The sequence below is a fragment of the Pantherophis guttatus genome, chromosome 1 (genome assembly GCF_059756535.1).
Source record: "Pantherophis guttatus breed Tessera chromosome 1, ASM5975653v1, whole genome shotgun sequence".
Lineage (NCBI taxonomy): Eukaryota > Metazoa > Chordata > Lepidosauria > Squamata > Colubridae > Pantherophis > Pantherophis guttatus.
The window spans coordinates 207,902,970-207,916,886 of NC_142063.1; the positions used below are offsets into that span (position 1 = coordinate 207,902,970).

General features: G+C 38.7%; 1 long non-coding RNA gene across 1 annotated transcript in view; it reads left to right on the top strand.

Annotated features, from left to right (window-relative positions):
* Nucleotides 1-13,917, top strand: part of LOC117674264 (uncharacterized) — a 180,179-nt gene that overhangs the window by 108,901 nt on the left and 57,361 nt on the right. The window contains exon 2 of the long non-coding RNA XR_015731295.1: nt 3,376-3,443. This is a non-coding gene — a long non-coding RNA (uncharacterized LOC117674264). The remainder of the gene's footprint in view (nt 1-3,375; nt 3,444-13,917) is intronic.

Sequence of the window (13,917 nt, forward strand, 5' to 3'; positions counted from 1 at the left end):
GGGCAGTGCATCACGGGCCCAGCTTTTCCCAAAGAGAGTTACAAATCCACGTAGAACCTCCAACTGCTGGATTTTGTATTTGTATTTTGGAACTTGCTGAAAGACATACAAGGTCATATGCAGCAAGGAAGTTCCCCGTTGATTGTACATTGGAGAAAGGCTACGAGTATGGAAAATCTTACCCTAAGAAAACATGCATCAAGTACAGCCACTTAGGATGGTAGGATATGAATAATTAGAACAGAGGACTGGCCCTCTTTCTTCTCCGTCCAAGTTTGTTCCCCTCCGGGAACTTACTCTAGTGAACAGATGTTGATGAATGCTAAACTACACTGCAGGTGTTGTGCAATGCCAGAGAATAAGAGTTAAAACTGGCTAATGCATAGTGTGTTTCTGGTTCCATTGCATGTGTTGCCAACCGACCCTCTTGGGGAGGATAACCAGTCTGATAAAAAATCAAAATTGCACTTGCTATAAGCATCCATTTTTGTTTTACAACTTTTACCATAGCAAATGCTAGGAAGGCAGGGCTGGAACAAAGAAATGGGTGGAGTCATAATTAAAAGTCACACTATATGCAACTAATGTTCTTGCTGCTGCCTATGCATTTACGAATGGTTCATTTCAGCAGCAAGAATAATCTACGCTCAGAATTGGAAAAATGATAATATACCATCCGAAGATAATCTGATCAGAAAAGTTTTGGAATGTGCGGAAATGGACAAATTAACAAAGCAGATACAAGAAAAAGAGGAAACAGAATATTACTTAGTATGGGAGAAATTGTATGAATGGTTGGAGGAGAGAGATAAAAGGCAAGGAAAAATTAAATAATGGTTGAAATAGGAATAGAAATATAATTGCAAATATGAGAGAACAAAAATTGTAGAAATGAAAGTGTGTACACGGGTATTTTTATGTATATATGTAAATAAATAAATATTAGAAGTATATGTATAAAAGATATAGTAGAAATAAGGGAGGAAAAATGTATAAGTGTGAAATTTTTGATTGATGCGAAACTGTTGAAACAGAAAAAGTGTTAAAGCTTTCTTTTTGTTTTTTTTAAAAAATGTTTAATAATTATTATTTTTTTTAAAAAAGAATGGTTCACTTCTGTCACATTAAAACTACAATAAAAAAAGAGCCTGTTGTACAGTGGACTAAAGCACTGTTATTAACATTCAGCTGCTTGCAATTACTGCAAGTTCAAATCTCACTCAAATTTCACCTCCTTTCAAAGGTAGATGAAATGAGGACCCAGATTGTGGGGGCAATAAGCTGACTTTGTATAAATATACAAAAGTATGAAGGCTATTGCTTAACGCATTGTAAGCCGCCTTGAGTCTCCGGAGAAGGGCGGCATATAAATCAAATTTTAAAAAAAGAAAAAAAAAGGTTTCAGATATGGTTTGCCATTGCCTCCTTCCAAGGGGTGAAAGAGCGTGACTGGCCTAAGGTCATCCAGCTGACTTCATATCTCAGACAGGGCTAGAACTCCTGCTCTCCTGGTTTCTAGCCAGATGCCTTAACCACTACATCAAAAAGACTCTCTGATATTTTATGACTACTCTTATTAATGGCATAATTAATAATTAATTGATTGTAGATTGTTTGGAATTTGCTGAGGATAAATGATAAATCTAAAAATTACAAATAAAAAGATAACTATGGTAATCTCTTCTGTTGTTTGTGCCAAAAGGGCTTTTCTTTCCTTTTCTCTGCTTAGAAATCATGGCCGGCAAATAGGGACATATCTTCCAATATAAGGGTAATGGCACAGACAGGGATAAATAGGTGCAGGGAAAAGGCAAGGAGTGTCATTTCCTGGAATAAATAAGGCAGACAAAGCTTGCATTGAGCTGTGGGATAAACATTAGCTGCTGATCTCATACTTCTCATGCATCCCCATGACTTTGACTTCTTCCTGTCCTCAGTTTATGTCCAAGACTGACTTCAAATGTCATTAGCTCTCCCAAGTATTAAAATGGTGTCTTCTCTTTTATGCTGATAGAAAACCAGGCCAGCTCCAAAGATGTTGTCTGTCCTTTACTCCAAAATAAGCCTTGTGTGCTTTGCAAACTATTCTGTTAGCAGGGTAGACAGGTGATCATAAAGTGGATTTTTTTTTCAAACTGGCTTCTGTGAGGATTTGAAGAGGTTCTACAGTTGGGGTAGGGGGAGAGACCTACACAGGGGACAAGGTATTTTTCCCCCTTTAGTCTCTTACAGAAAGTTGTTTTCTCTTCATCTGTGAGAAAAAACTCTTCCCAAGGACTAAGGGAGAAAAAAAATCTGTGAAGGATTAAAAATTATCCATATTTTATAGAATGTTTTTCTTCCCTAGTTCCTTGTGGAGAATTTTCTTCTAAGGACTAAAAGGAGGGAAAAAATCCCTCCACAAGGGAGCGGGGAGGGGGGTGGAAATAAGATATAGTACACTGTGGCAAGATTTTTTTTTAATCCATTAGTACTAACTAGGGGTGGGTTCTACTTACCTTTACTACCGGTTCGCAGTGGGAGCGCGCGCACTTCTGCGCATGCACAGATCACCCATGATGACATTGTGGCAGGTGGGCAGAGCCTCCTGCCGGTTTTACTACCAGTTCTATAGAACCGCACAGAAGTGGGAGCAACCCACCACTGGTACTAACATACAGTGGAAACCGTGGGGCGTGCCATTTGACATTCAAGAGCCTCACCGCTTTCGATCAAGGGTTCCAGGAATTTTGTCTTTCATGAACAAGTTCCACAGTCTCAAAAGGTATGAAAACCTCTGCTCCAAGGGATGAAGAAGAACTCAAAGTTTTCTCCCACAATTCATAATAAAAGGGAAATCCGGGAAGGAAAGGCTGGTCTGAACCCTTCCACCTGCTCCCCAGGCTGGGAGTATAAGAGAGAGCTATCTATATGAGATTCCCTTGGTATGTCCCTACCCAACTTTTACCATATCCTATTTTGAGGGTGGCAACGTCAGAGTTTCCCGATCTTAGGGAAAGCCACTCTCCATGCTGGATTGCCTTATTTCTCTTGTTGAGGTCAGAATCTGGGATCTTCTATAAGAAAATCCAATTGCTCCTAGGTTGATCTTTCAATGGGCCTAAGACTGGTAGAGCTAAACAGTCAAACACATTATAATGCAATAGTTCTTAAACTGCAGGTTTTGGAGCTCTTTGTAATTGCTTGTTTGTGTGTTTGTGAGGGTCCAGTTTTGAGCTGATACTGCTGAGATGCTTGTGTATGTTCAATGATGGATCTAGCCCAATAACTCATAGACAAATTCTGTTCTTCAATTAAATTCCTTTATTGCAGGCCTAGGTGAATCCTAGGCCCTGTGGCACTGTAGGTCACTGACCTTAAACCTTTCTCTTTCAGGTATACATCTGGAACAACTGGAGTACCTCGTGGTGAGAGCTCTTATACCTAGGAGGAGGGGCCAGGAGGTAAGGATTGGCTATGGGAGTGATGGGATGTGTGGTAAGTTAACCCCTGCAGGGCCAGATGCCCAGGGTGGTTATACAGTTAGGCATTTACCATGACAGTGTAAAACAACAGAGTCTCGCAAGGTTGTGGAAGGGGAGAGATTGTGTGAGAAATGACATTATTTGAGATTGGGAAAAAGGATAACAGTTATGTTATAACAGTCTTACAACACTGGGTTCTTAGAGCACATTCCTTTTGTGAAACTATGTCCCACCCTCCCAAAAAACTTAAAAATGATTCATTTGAACTACATTATGAACATGTTAAGTAATCTTAGCATTGAATGATTCCTACAGCCAAAATAGAATTTCTAGTCTGCCTCCCTCACCATGGTAAAATGTTTTGAGGGAATAAATTTTGGACAATGGCTCTTAGATTTATGGGGAGTGTAGTAACGAGTTTATAACCACATGAATCATCTGGACTGCTCAGTTCACCACATGCCTTAATAAAACTTTCATTTTAATAAAACAAAGTTAAGGCAAATATTCCCAGAGTCTGCCTTGACATTCCTTATACATTACCCTGACTCAGGAAATTATTCCTATATATTTTACAGCAGCTATAGTGGATTTGGGATCAGGATTAGAAAATACTGACTACTGTGACATTGAGCAGAACTCCTTTGGGTACGGGGATTAACTCTTGAGCGGGCCAAATGAGATAAGCCCCCAAAATGCACAATGTTTATGTGTCCTGTATTCTCGGCTGGTTCTTATCCTCCTCATGCACTTAAAGTGCATAGCTCTGCAAGCAGAAGAATACCTTTAGGAAGCTGCTGTCTGCTGATTTTTCATTCATCTTCATTCTGCATTAACGCTCTCTGATGTGCTGGAGTTCTCCAGCGTTTGAGACAGGAATCTAGTCCAACATGGGGAACCTGGGACTTTTTGCAGATAAGCTTGGGCTCTTGCAGCTGCTGCAGGAGATGCTTTGTGAGGAACCTCAAGGAGATAAGGGAGAACACACTGTGATGTCTAATTTTACATATATTACATATATTATTAGAATAACAGAGTTGGAAGAGACCTTGGAGGTCTTCTAGTCAAATCCCCTGTTCAGGCAGGAAACATTATAGCATTTCAGACAAATGGTTGTCCAATCTCTTCTTAAAAACCTCCAGGGTTGACACACCCACAACTTCTGGAGACAAGTTGTTCCACTGATTAATTGTTCTAGCTGTCAGGAAATTTCTCCTTAGTTTTAGTTTGCTTCTCTCCTTGATTACATCCATTGTTTCTCATCATGCCTTCAGGTGCTTTGGAAAATAGGTTGACTCCCTCGTCTTTGTGGAAGTCTTTTAGATATTGGAATACTGCTATCATGTCACTCCTAGTCCTTCTTTTCATTAAACTAGATATATCAATTAATACACATGTATCTACTCTCAAATACAAAGTTTTATTGAGTATCAAATAAACTCATCCAACTTTCAGTGGAAGGACCAGAGAATAGTCAGTATCAGCATTCGTAAAACAGAAGTTGGAAGCAACATGGTTTCATTTCTGCAGCTTTCATGGATATGGTTTTAAAATGGCAGGTGCTGATAATACCTCATCCTAGAAATCTCACTTTATTGGAGCATCACCAGACCAAGTCCATATGGTGTAGTGGTTAAAGTACTGTTTCATTAAGGCAGGAAATACCACTCTCAACCATGGAAACTTAACATGGGAGGAGGGATTGCTAAGTACATCACTTTTAGATCTTATAGGAAAAAAATGGGATGTGAATCTAATAAACGAGCAATCAGACAAAGAGATGATGGCCATTCCTTCCGTCAATTTAGTCTAACGGAAGTAGAAATTCCAAAGAGTAAAGTATTTAAGTCCTAAATCCTTAAGTACAATTTTACATTTGTCCAAACTCATTAGGTAGCCTTTGGTAGCTGGATGAGTCTGCCTAATTTATTTCTGGATCTCATGTGTTTAATTTTAAAAAATCCATTATTCCTGTTGTACATTAAATTAAATTTGTATCTAAATGCATATATGAATATATATTTGAAAATATCATTCTTATAAAATGCACATTTCTAAATATTGCTTTTGTTCTGGTTCTTTGTGATTTAAGGGATATTGTTTTTCTACTACTGTCACTAATTGCTTCATCAAGTTTTTTTGATATCATGCTTGTGTTGTTAGCAATCGGGTCAGGCATATTTTTTTTAATTGCCTTCAATTTTCCAATTACTGAGGTCTTCTCCAATGATTCTTGCTGTTATATTATTGAGTTTTATGATTAGTTATTCCATTAAGCAGTCTATCTTTCCTCTATTTAATATTATTTGTTCTTATGCTTGCTTTCTGATCATGATATGTATTCTTTAGTAGGTAGATAAGGTGACTTGGTGCATTCATTTTAATTTTTTTTAATTAATCCTCAATTTATTGTGGTATACACAGTCAAAAGCTTAATATAAAATAATATGATAGGTTGACTCCGCCTTCCATCCTTCTGAGGTCGATAAAATGAGGACCCAGATTGCTGGGGGAAATATGCTGATCTGTAAACCGGTTAGAGAGGGCTGTAAAGCACTTTGAAGCAGTATATAAGTCTAAGTGCTATTGCTATAATCAATAAAGTTAAAATAAATAATTTTTTTGGGGAAATGTTTCATTTTCCAACATGATGTCAATTTTTTTCTGAGTTCAGCTTGCACATCTGGCAGTTTTGCTTCCCTGTCTTGATGAAGTACAAAATCCTGAGCGTTATCTTTTTAGCATGTGAGATAAGTTGTTTGCAGTTTGAGCATTCCTTAGCATTGCCTTTTTTTTAATATTGGAAAATAAAACTATCTCGTTCAATCTCTTGGCCACTGCTGCATTTTCCACAGCTGCTTTCAGTCAGAAAGTGGCACTTCTATTGCATAAACTAAGCTGTTTGGCTGGTATTTCATCATTTCCTGCAGCTTTGTTGTGAGTATTATAGTATATTCTAGGGTCTGTTTAACAAAATGCCTGGCTGTAATTCAATGATTAAATCTTTATACTGTACATGTCATTGATTTTGGAGGGGTTTTGTACAGTTCTTCCATATATTCACACCCTCTCCTTGCATGTCTTCTTTCTCCAGTAGAATTTTGCCTTCTCTATCTTTCAGCACGGCCACCTTTGCATTAAAAAAGTCCCTTGATTTCTTTAACTGTCTTAAGCAAATCTCTTGCCTTTCCCATTTGATTCTGATCCTCAGTTTCTTTGCATTACATATTTAGATATAATGCCTTGTATTTTGCTCTTCTCTACAGCTTAGTGTTTATTCAGGTAAATTCCTGTCACTGTTGCCTTTCCTTTGTTCAGCTACTTTTAACATATTGGCAGACTGTCATTAACCTTCCTTTGCATTTTGGGATATTTTTGTTTGCTTCCTCTGTTCCTTCAATCACCAATGTTAATTCAGTGTTCCTCAGGCACTCTATTTAGAATAGAATAGAATAGAATAGAATAGAATAGAATAGAATAGAATAGAATAGAATAGAATAGAATAGAATAGAATAGAATAGAATAGAATAGAATAGAATAGCTTTATTGGCCAAGTGTGATTGGACACACAAGGAATTTGTCTTGGTGCATTTATTAGTCAAATCCATTTAATCTAGTCTTTAGTTTCACCACATAATCATATTAAACACTGCTGAGTTCTCAGCTTGATTTTTTAATTTATTTTGTTTCATTGTTTGGTTTAAGTTGCAAGCAGAAAATTATGATCTGAGCCTAAGTCAGCCCAAGTCTTGCTTTGCCAATTGATCAGAGCTCTTCCATCTTTGCTTGGGTAGAATATACTGAATTTGATTTTGGTGTTACCCATCTCCATGAATAGAGGTATCTTTTAGTCCTTTGTGAAAAGGTATTCCCTATAAACAATGAAATTGGGGGGGAGGGGAGTCTACGGAGTATCTTCCACTTCCTTTTGTGCACCAAATATTCCCATTATTTCAGATTCTACTTTACTTCCCACTTTAGTATGAAGTCTTTGATTTTTGATATTGTGTCAGCAAGATACCATATATCAGAATAGAACTCTTAAGTTCTTCCTCTGTATTTTAATTGGAACATAGTTTTGGAGCCCTGTAATATTGATTAGACATTGTGTTGGAGATCAGTCTGCCTCCTGTTCTCCATCACTGGAGAGTGTCAAGAAAAAAAGTTTGACATCCATTGATCTGGTATTGTATGACTTGTATCCATTCATTGCCTTTGCCATCTTTTCTTTAAAGGTCACTCCATTTCTAGGATTTTCCTGTCCACATTAAATCTGTGAAGTAACCCAGTCCAGTCTAGCCCAGTTCACTGATTTTCAGGATGTCAGTCTTGATGTTTCTGTTCTGATAACATCATTTGCCTTGATTCAAAGTTCTAATAGTCCACATTCCAACTGTATTCATATCTTCACAAAACTGAACAAGTGAACACAGCTGGGTGTTTTTTTCCCCAGCTTTAATTCAGCAACATCATAGGCAACAATCTATTCACATGCTGTTTGCATTTTCCTAGTATCTTGTGAGATTTTTATTTCTCTCTTTGTAAAGCTGAGAACTAAACAACTAAGTAAAATGTTGCACGTTACTGCTTTCCAGAAATGCTGCAGGAATAACTCTCATTTCTAATTATTTGAAGCCAAAAGGAAGAAAAAGATCATAGGGAACAAATAAAAATCCAGTGGTAGATCCCAGTCATAGGCTTCAGGGCAATCCTGGATCAGATGAAGTTCTCTAGAACAAATGCGGGCATAAAAAATTATTCAGATATTTTCAACTATCATTAACCACAATTTTAAGAAAGCCAATGTCAAAAGAGCATGGGCATTGGCGCCCAAAACTTCTGGAAGGTACCAGATAGCTCACTGTTGCAACAAAAATCATGCAGGGTAGTTTCAATTTTGTCACCTGTTTCTTGATCTTTTCTGTCAGTAAAAATATTATTCCTGGCCTCTAAAAATATACCATAATATCACTCTTCCCATTCTCCAAGATTATTTTCTGCAATCCTGAGAGAAATATGGTTTTACCTAAATATGCTTGGTAATGTAGTTCAGATATCATAAGCTATGGCACATTTCATTGTTTGTTCCCTATCAGAAAGAAGCTTAACATTCACCAAAACCTATGGAATAAGTGTGCCATTGTGAATGACGGCCATTTGCCTGGGCCTTGCATCACATTGCTTAATCTGGCCTACTGCCTAGGTAAAGACGCACGAATTATAAAGAAAACACTTCTCTAAGAATGCAGTGTGAAAAGCTGTAAAACATAATCTTTGTCCACAGATCGTGTATTTGTTAAGGAATGTTAAACAAGCGTGGTAACATTTTAATTGCTTCTCTGCCCTGTCTTACTTTCTCTTTCTTTATGCAAACTGCGATCCATGTATAAAAAACATATTTTTCTGAATACTGTAATAGGAAGAGAATAAAGGTTATAAAGAAGCCTCAGTGATGCTTGCGAATGCTATGTAGTAGTGGTTAAGGCGCCACCAGGCTAGAAACTGGGAGACTGGGAGTTCTAGTCCCGCCTTATGTGTGAAAGCCGGCTAGATGACTTTAGGCCGGTCATTTTTTTCTCTCAGCCTAGCTCACCTCACAAGGTTGTTGTTGTGGGGAAAATAGGAGAAGAAGGATTAGGTATATTCGCTGCTTTAAGTTGCTTATAAAATAATAAAGGTGGGATTTTAAAAAATCTTAAGCAAAAGGTACTGAAGCCAACAACTTTGCTCAGGTGGACACAATCAAATGTCCAGAATTAGGAACTGATCAACTATTAGGTTGGTCAGACAGGACTTAATTTTGTCCATCCACTCCTACTGATGACATCATCCAGCTAGACTCCTGAGCGCAAAGTTTGCTATTTGGCTTCCATTTCTAGTTCTGGAATGTAACCTAGACATTTTTTCTCTGTCATTTGTTCCACCCAGACAAATGGAGGGAACAAAGGTCCTTCCTGAAGGTCTGCTGAAACCATCAAGTCTTAATTGTTTTCCATAGAGCTAACAAAGTTGGGACCCACCTGATATTTGGGGAATGTGGTTTCAGAGTAATAGGGTAGCAACAGAACATGTGCGTGACCTATAAGAATAGATTAAATTGAAAATTGTTGGGTGAAGCATTTAGATAGCCTGTTCTTTAACTTTTACTTTTTTAGTTCAGGCAATCATTCCTTTGCTGTTTCTACAAATTTGCTGACCTCTGGTTTAATTCCAAATGCTAAAGCCATCCTGGAAATCTTAAGTTGTTTCTTTCTCTTCTCTTCTCATTCTGATTCACTTCATAGATCTAAACAGTAGAGACTAACCTCCAGAGGGGTTGCATTCTTCTACGGTTTAGGTGGCACTCATCCATGTTTAGGGAGGTTAAAGCTGGTCACTGTTCTTGCAGTTATTTCTAGAACCATTTCAGGAGAGCAAGGCTGCGCAGCCTGTGTTTTTCTGGTATACGGTTTGTTTCCTTTACCCCTGGCTTTTCAAAGGGAAAAACTGAGGCTCTCCTTCTTCTGACTCCTGTTACTTTTTAACAGGCTATAATCTCCTTTTATAATTTCCCCCTAGCTTCCCCTTACCACAAAATTTGACAAGTGCATCTTTTACTCCCCTCTTCTGGTAGTGCTTACTATGACCTCAGTTCCTTCTTCTTATTTTCCCACCTGACTTGGCACCTGTTTCTGATTCATAAATAAGCAACATTATTTTTGGACAGACTGGTCCTTGGTTGGCACAGGTTGGAAAACATTTTGTTCTTTTGCGAATAACCTATCAGGGTTTTTGATTTTTGAAGCAAAAATGCATGTCCTTCATATTTATTATGGGGGCTTGGGTGCTGCTCTAATCCAGAATGGTTTCCATTGTTGCTTCCCTAATGTAAATGCCAGCAGCAGTCAAACAACCATGTAGTGAGGAAAGGATAGAATGGAAAGTCAGAGAGACTTAAGGAAAATTGTGCGTGTGAGAGAGAAGGTGAGGGGGGGTTAGTATGACAGAGTGCATGAGCCTGAAGTGGTGTATATACAGGTGAGCAGATGTATGTGCATAATTGCCTGTGACCAGACAATCTGTATGGCTTCTAGGTCTGTAAATTAAAATGTACCTTATAGATCTACACATAAATCAGCACTACTGCTGGTTTTCTGACCAGTTACTGGATCGGAGCCAGTGCTAGAAGCAATCTTGTGAGATGGAGCTTTTGATTGGCATCCAAGGTTACTGGATTGGGCTCATAAAAGCTTAATGGCCCATAACACTCTGCAGCAATGATTGCTGGAGAAGATGTTCTTTCTAAATTCCCAAACCTTCTCCCAAGGAAGCTTCTGTTTAAACATGGAGAATCCACTACATAATCCTCTTCCCAGCAGACGCAATGATGTGTGGGAAAGAACCTACAGCCTGCCTTCCCCCATGCTACCCCTCTCAGTGGCTGATTGATGACGGCCGTTTGGGGTGAATCAGACAAGAATCACAACCAGATGAGCTAATTCTACTTTACTGCAAAGCTACATCTGAAAGTACAATCCTTCCCCACCCACCCAGCCAGCACCATCTCCTTTGCAATCCTGAGAAACTAGGGAGGGTCTTTTCTGAATGTCTTGCCCCTTCCACTCTCCAGCTGTAGGCCATGCTGTCTCTTATTTGGTGGTTGTCTTGGCACTGTCCCTTTGCCCAGTCTCCCAAGGTCTTTCCCCCATATCATTACACCAGAGGCCCTTTGCCATTGCCAACATATGGCATGCAGGCCTGCGTGAGACTTTCCTCTGGGTTTCCTCCCACTGAAAAATCCTTTGAAGGCCTCTATTGGCAAAACAGATTCATCACCTGGCACAACAAAAAATGGAAACTTGAAGTCAGGATTCCTACCACTGGCCAAGCATCAGACCACAGAGTTTTGGCAGAGGTGGACCAAGTGGGTGAAGAAAATTTGCTGTCTTTGTTGCACCAGTGCAAAGATCGTCATATTTATGGATGGAAACTTTGCTTGTAATGTTGGTACATTTGCTAGTGATGTAAGTTTTGAATGAATCTCTAGCTATTTTAAATAATAGGATTACAATATTTTTAATGCTTTAATACATATGGCTGCATCTTGCACATTTATTAAGTAGTGAATTTAATTGATATTTAGATATATTATCCACTTCCAACTGAAGTCAGGTGGAAAAAAGTCAGATTTGAGCAATCCAGGAGATAGGTAATAAATAAAAACATGTTTTCCCAGGGATGGTTGCTCACTTCATCTGACTGTGTAGCTTGAGGAGGAAAACATATGGAGCAGTGGGAAGGAAGGAGAATACCAACCTAGCCAGCCAGATTGATTAAATCAATCCCACAATCACTTGGCTGGCAGATATGACAGCCAGACAAGTAGAGTGGAGCAAGGAATGGGTAGAAAGCAAAGCACACCAGTGTGGCATTATGACACAAGCCCTCCCCTTTTGTACAAAAATTGTGATGTTACACCATTGATGCCACTTTTGGCCTTCTGATGAAAGCACAATATCTTGCGAACACTGATGCAGCCAGATTACCGGTACTCTATATCTGGAAGATAAATACATTCATAGATACCTCCATGTCTTGCTCTATCAGAAGATGCTCTGATGCAGTGGTTCTCAACCTTTGGGTCGGGACCCCTTTGGGGGTCGAACGACCCTTTCACAGGGGTCACCTAAGACCATCCGAAAACACATATTTTCAATGGTTTTAGGAATAATTTTATGGTTGGGGGTCACCACAACATGAGGAACTGTATTAAAGGGTCGCAGCATTAGAAGGTGGAGACCCACTGCTCTGATGGATGGAAGAGCAGAACAGCTTAATTGTATGCTCACTGATGAAATTGAGGGCATCTTGGACTGCATGAAAAAACAAATTTATAGAGTTCAACAAAATTCTATAGAGGTCCACCAAAAAAACCTGTTGTAGATTGACTACCCACTGTTATATGGCAAGTTTCAGGTTAGTTCATTTCTTCCTTCTTGTTTCATTAAATTTCTTGAAGCCTAATTATAATCCTGGAATATAATAAAAGAGCATGCTATCAATTAATAAATAGAGGCCATATTTCTGATGCCTTGTCTTGCCTTCCCTCCCCATCCCTACCCCAACAAAAGGCCACATGTTACTTACACATCTTGATTCTCTGTCACCACATCACCCATCCTTCCAAATATCAGGACTCAGATCATGGAAAATAAATAATCTTCTTCAGAAACAGAAATGAATGTCCAATACATCAGAAAGTCGTAACATTGTTCTACTACATATTGTAATGCTTTTGTGAACCTTGGTTCTGTTTATCTTTTGCAGATGGGTTACAATAAATGTGTTGTGATTCATGCTTTTATAGACGGCTTGTGATTTCATCCTTTTGAACATTTCTGTTAGCATTTCGTTTGACTTTCCCACTGCTCTTACTTCAATTTCAGATGATTTCATGATTATTGACTCTCATTTCAAGATTATTTGGGTGTATGTCAGAACTGACCATAAGAGCAATGTGGTTTTCTTTCTGAGCTGTGACTTGCCAGCTTTCATGTTTTCCTGTGAATGTGGTGCCAACTTTGTAGAAGTATCTCCAAAAATTAGAAAGGTGTCATTCATCAAAATGTCTGCAGTTGTAGTGCTTGCTTCCATGGCAATCTGACATACAATTTTTTAAAATGATGCACTACAATCTTCTCTTAAACTAATGTTCTCAAGATGATGACACAGAATTGTGCATTTCAACAAATCCTGGAAGGAGCCAAGTTGGAGAAGTTTGGTCTACTGAATGCCTGCTATCCCACATGACTTCTTCTAAAATTTGTTTAAGGGTTAACTTAGATCTTCTTTTAAACTCGTAAAACTGAGTATAACCAAAAATAAAGTGTAATTTCAACCCCCTTTTCAACTGTGGAAAGAGCGATCAATAGGAAAATAAGCAAAACTGCCCTTGTGTTAAACCGCATTACTGTTGCGTAAGTGATCATGGGATTTCCTAAGTTAAGACATGAACATGCATTTCCAGAAGTTTCCACTGGCACTGAAGTCATCAACCAGTTACAGTTTTTCAAAGCAAAGACGACTTCCTGCCCACACAAGATGGTTGTCTTCCAGACTGTGTAGGTGATGAGCAAGTCTACTTCCTAGACACCACAGGTGGTTTTAGGTCAGTTCCTGTCTACCCGCTTATACTGCTTAGTCAGTTATGTTCACTGCATACTATTCAGAAGAATTCAGACTTCCCTTTGGCAATACTGTAGCATGACAACCTTTTACCAAAGGAAAATTTTACACAATTGTTGCTAATAGAAGAAAATATCTGTAGCTCGGGTTGAACTGTAGAGCGCAGGTGCTCTCTGAGGTTGATTGTTTGCTTCTAGACATTTCATTACATTGTCAGTGCACCAAGCTCAGAGAGTGATAAGGAGTGTAAGAACAGAAGAGCTGTTGTGAACAGACTAAAAGTGAACAC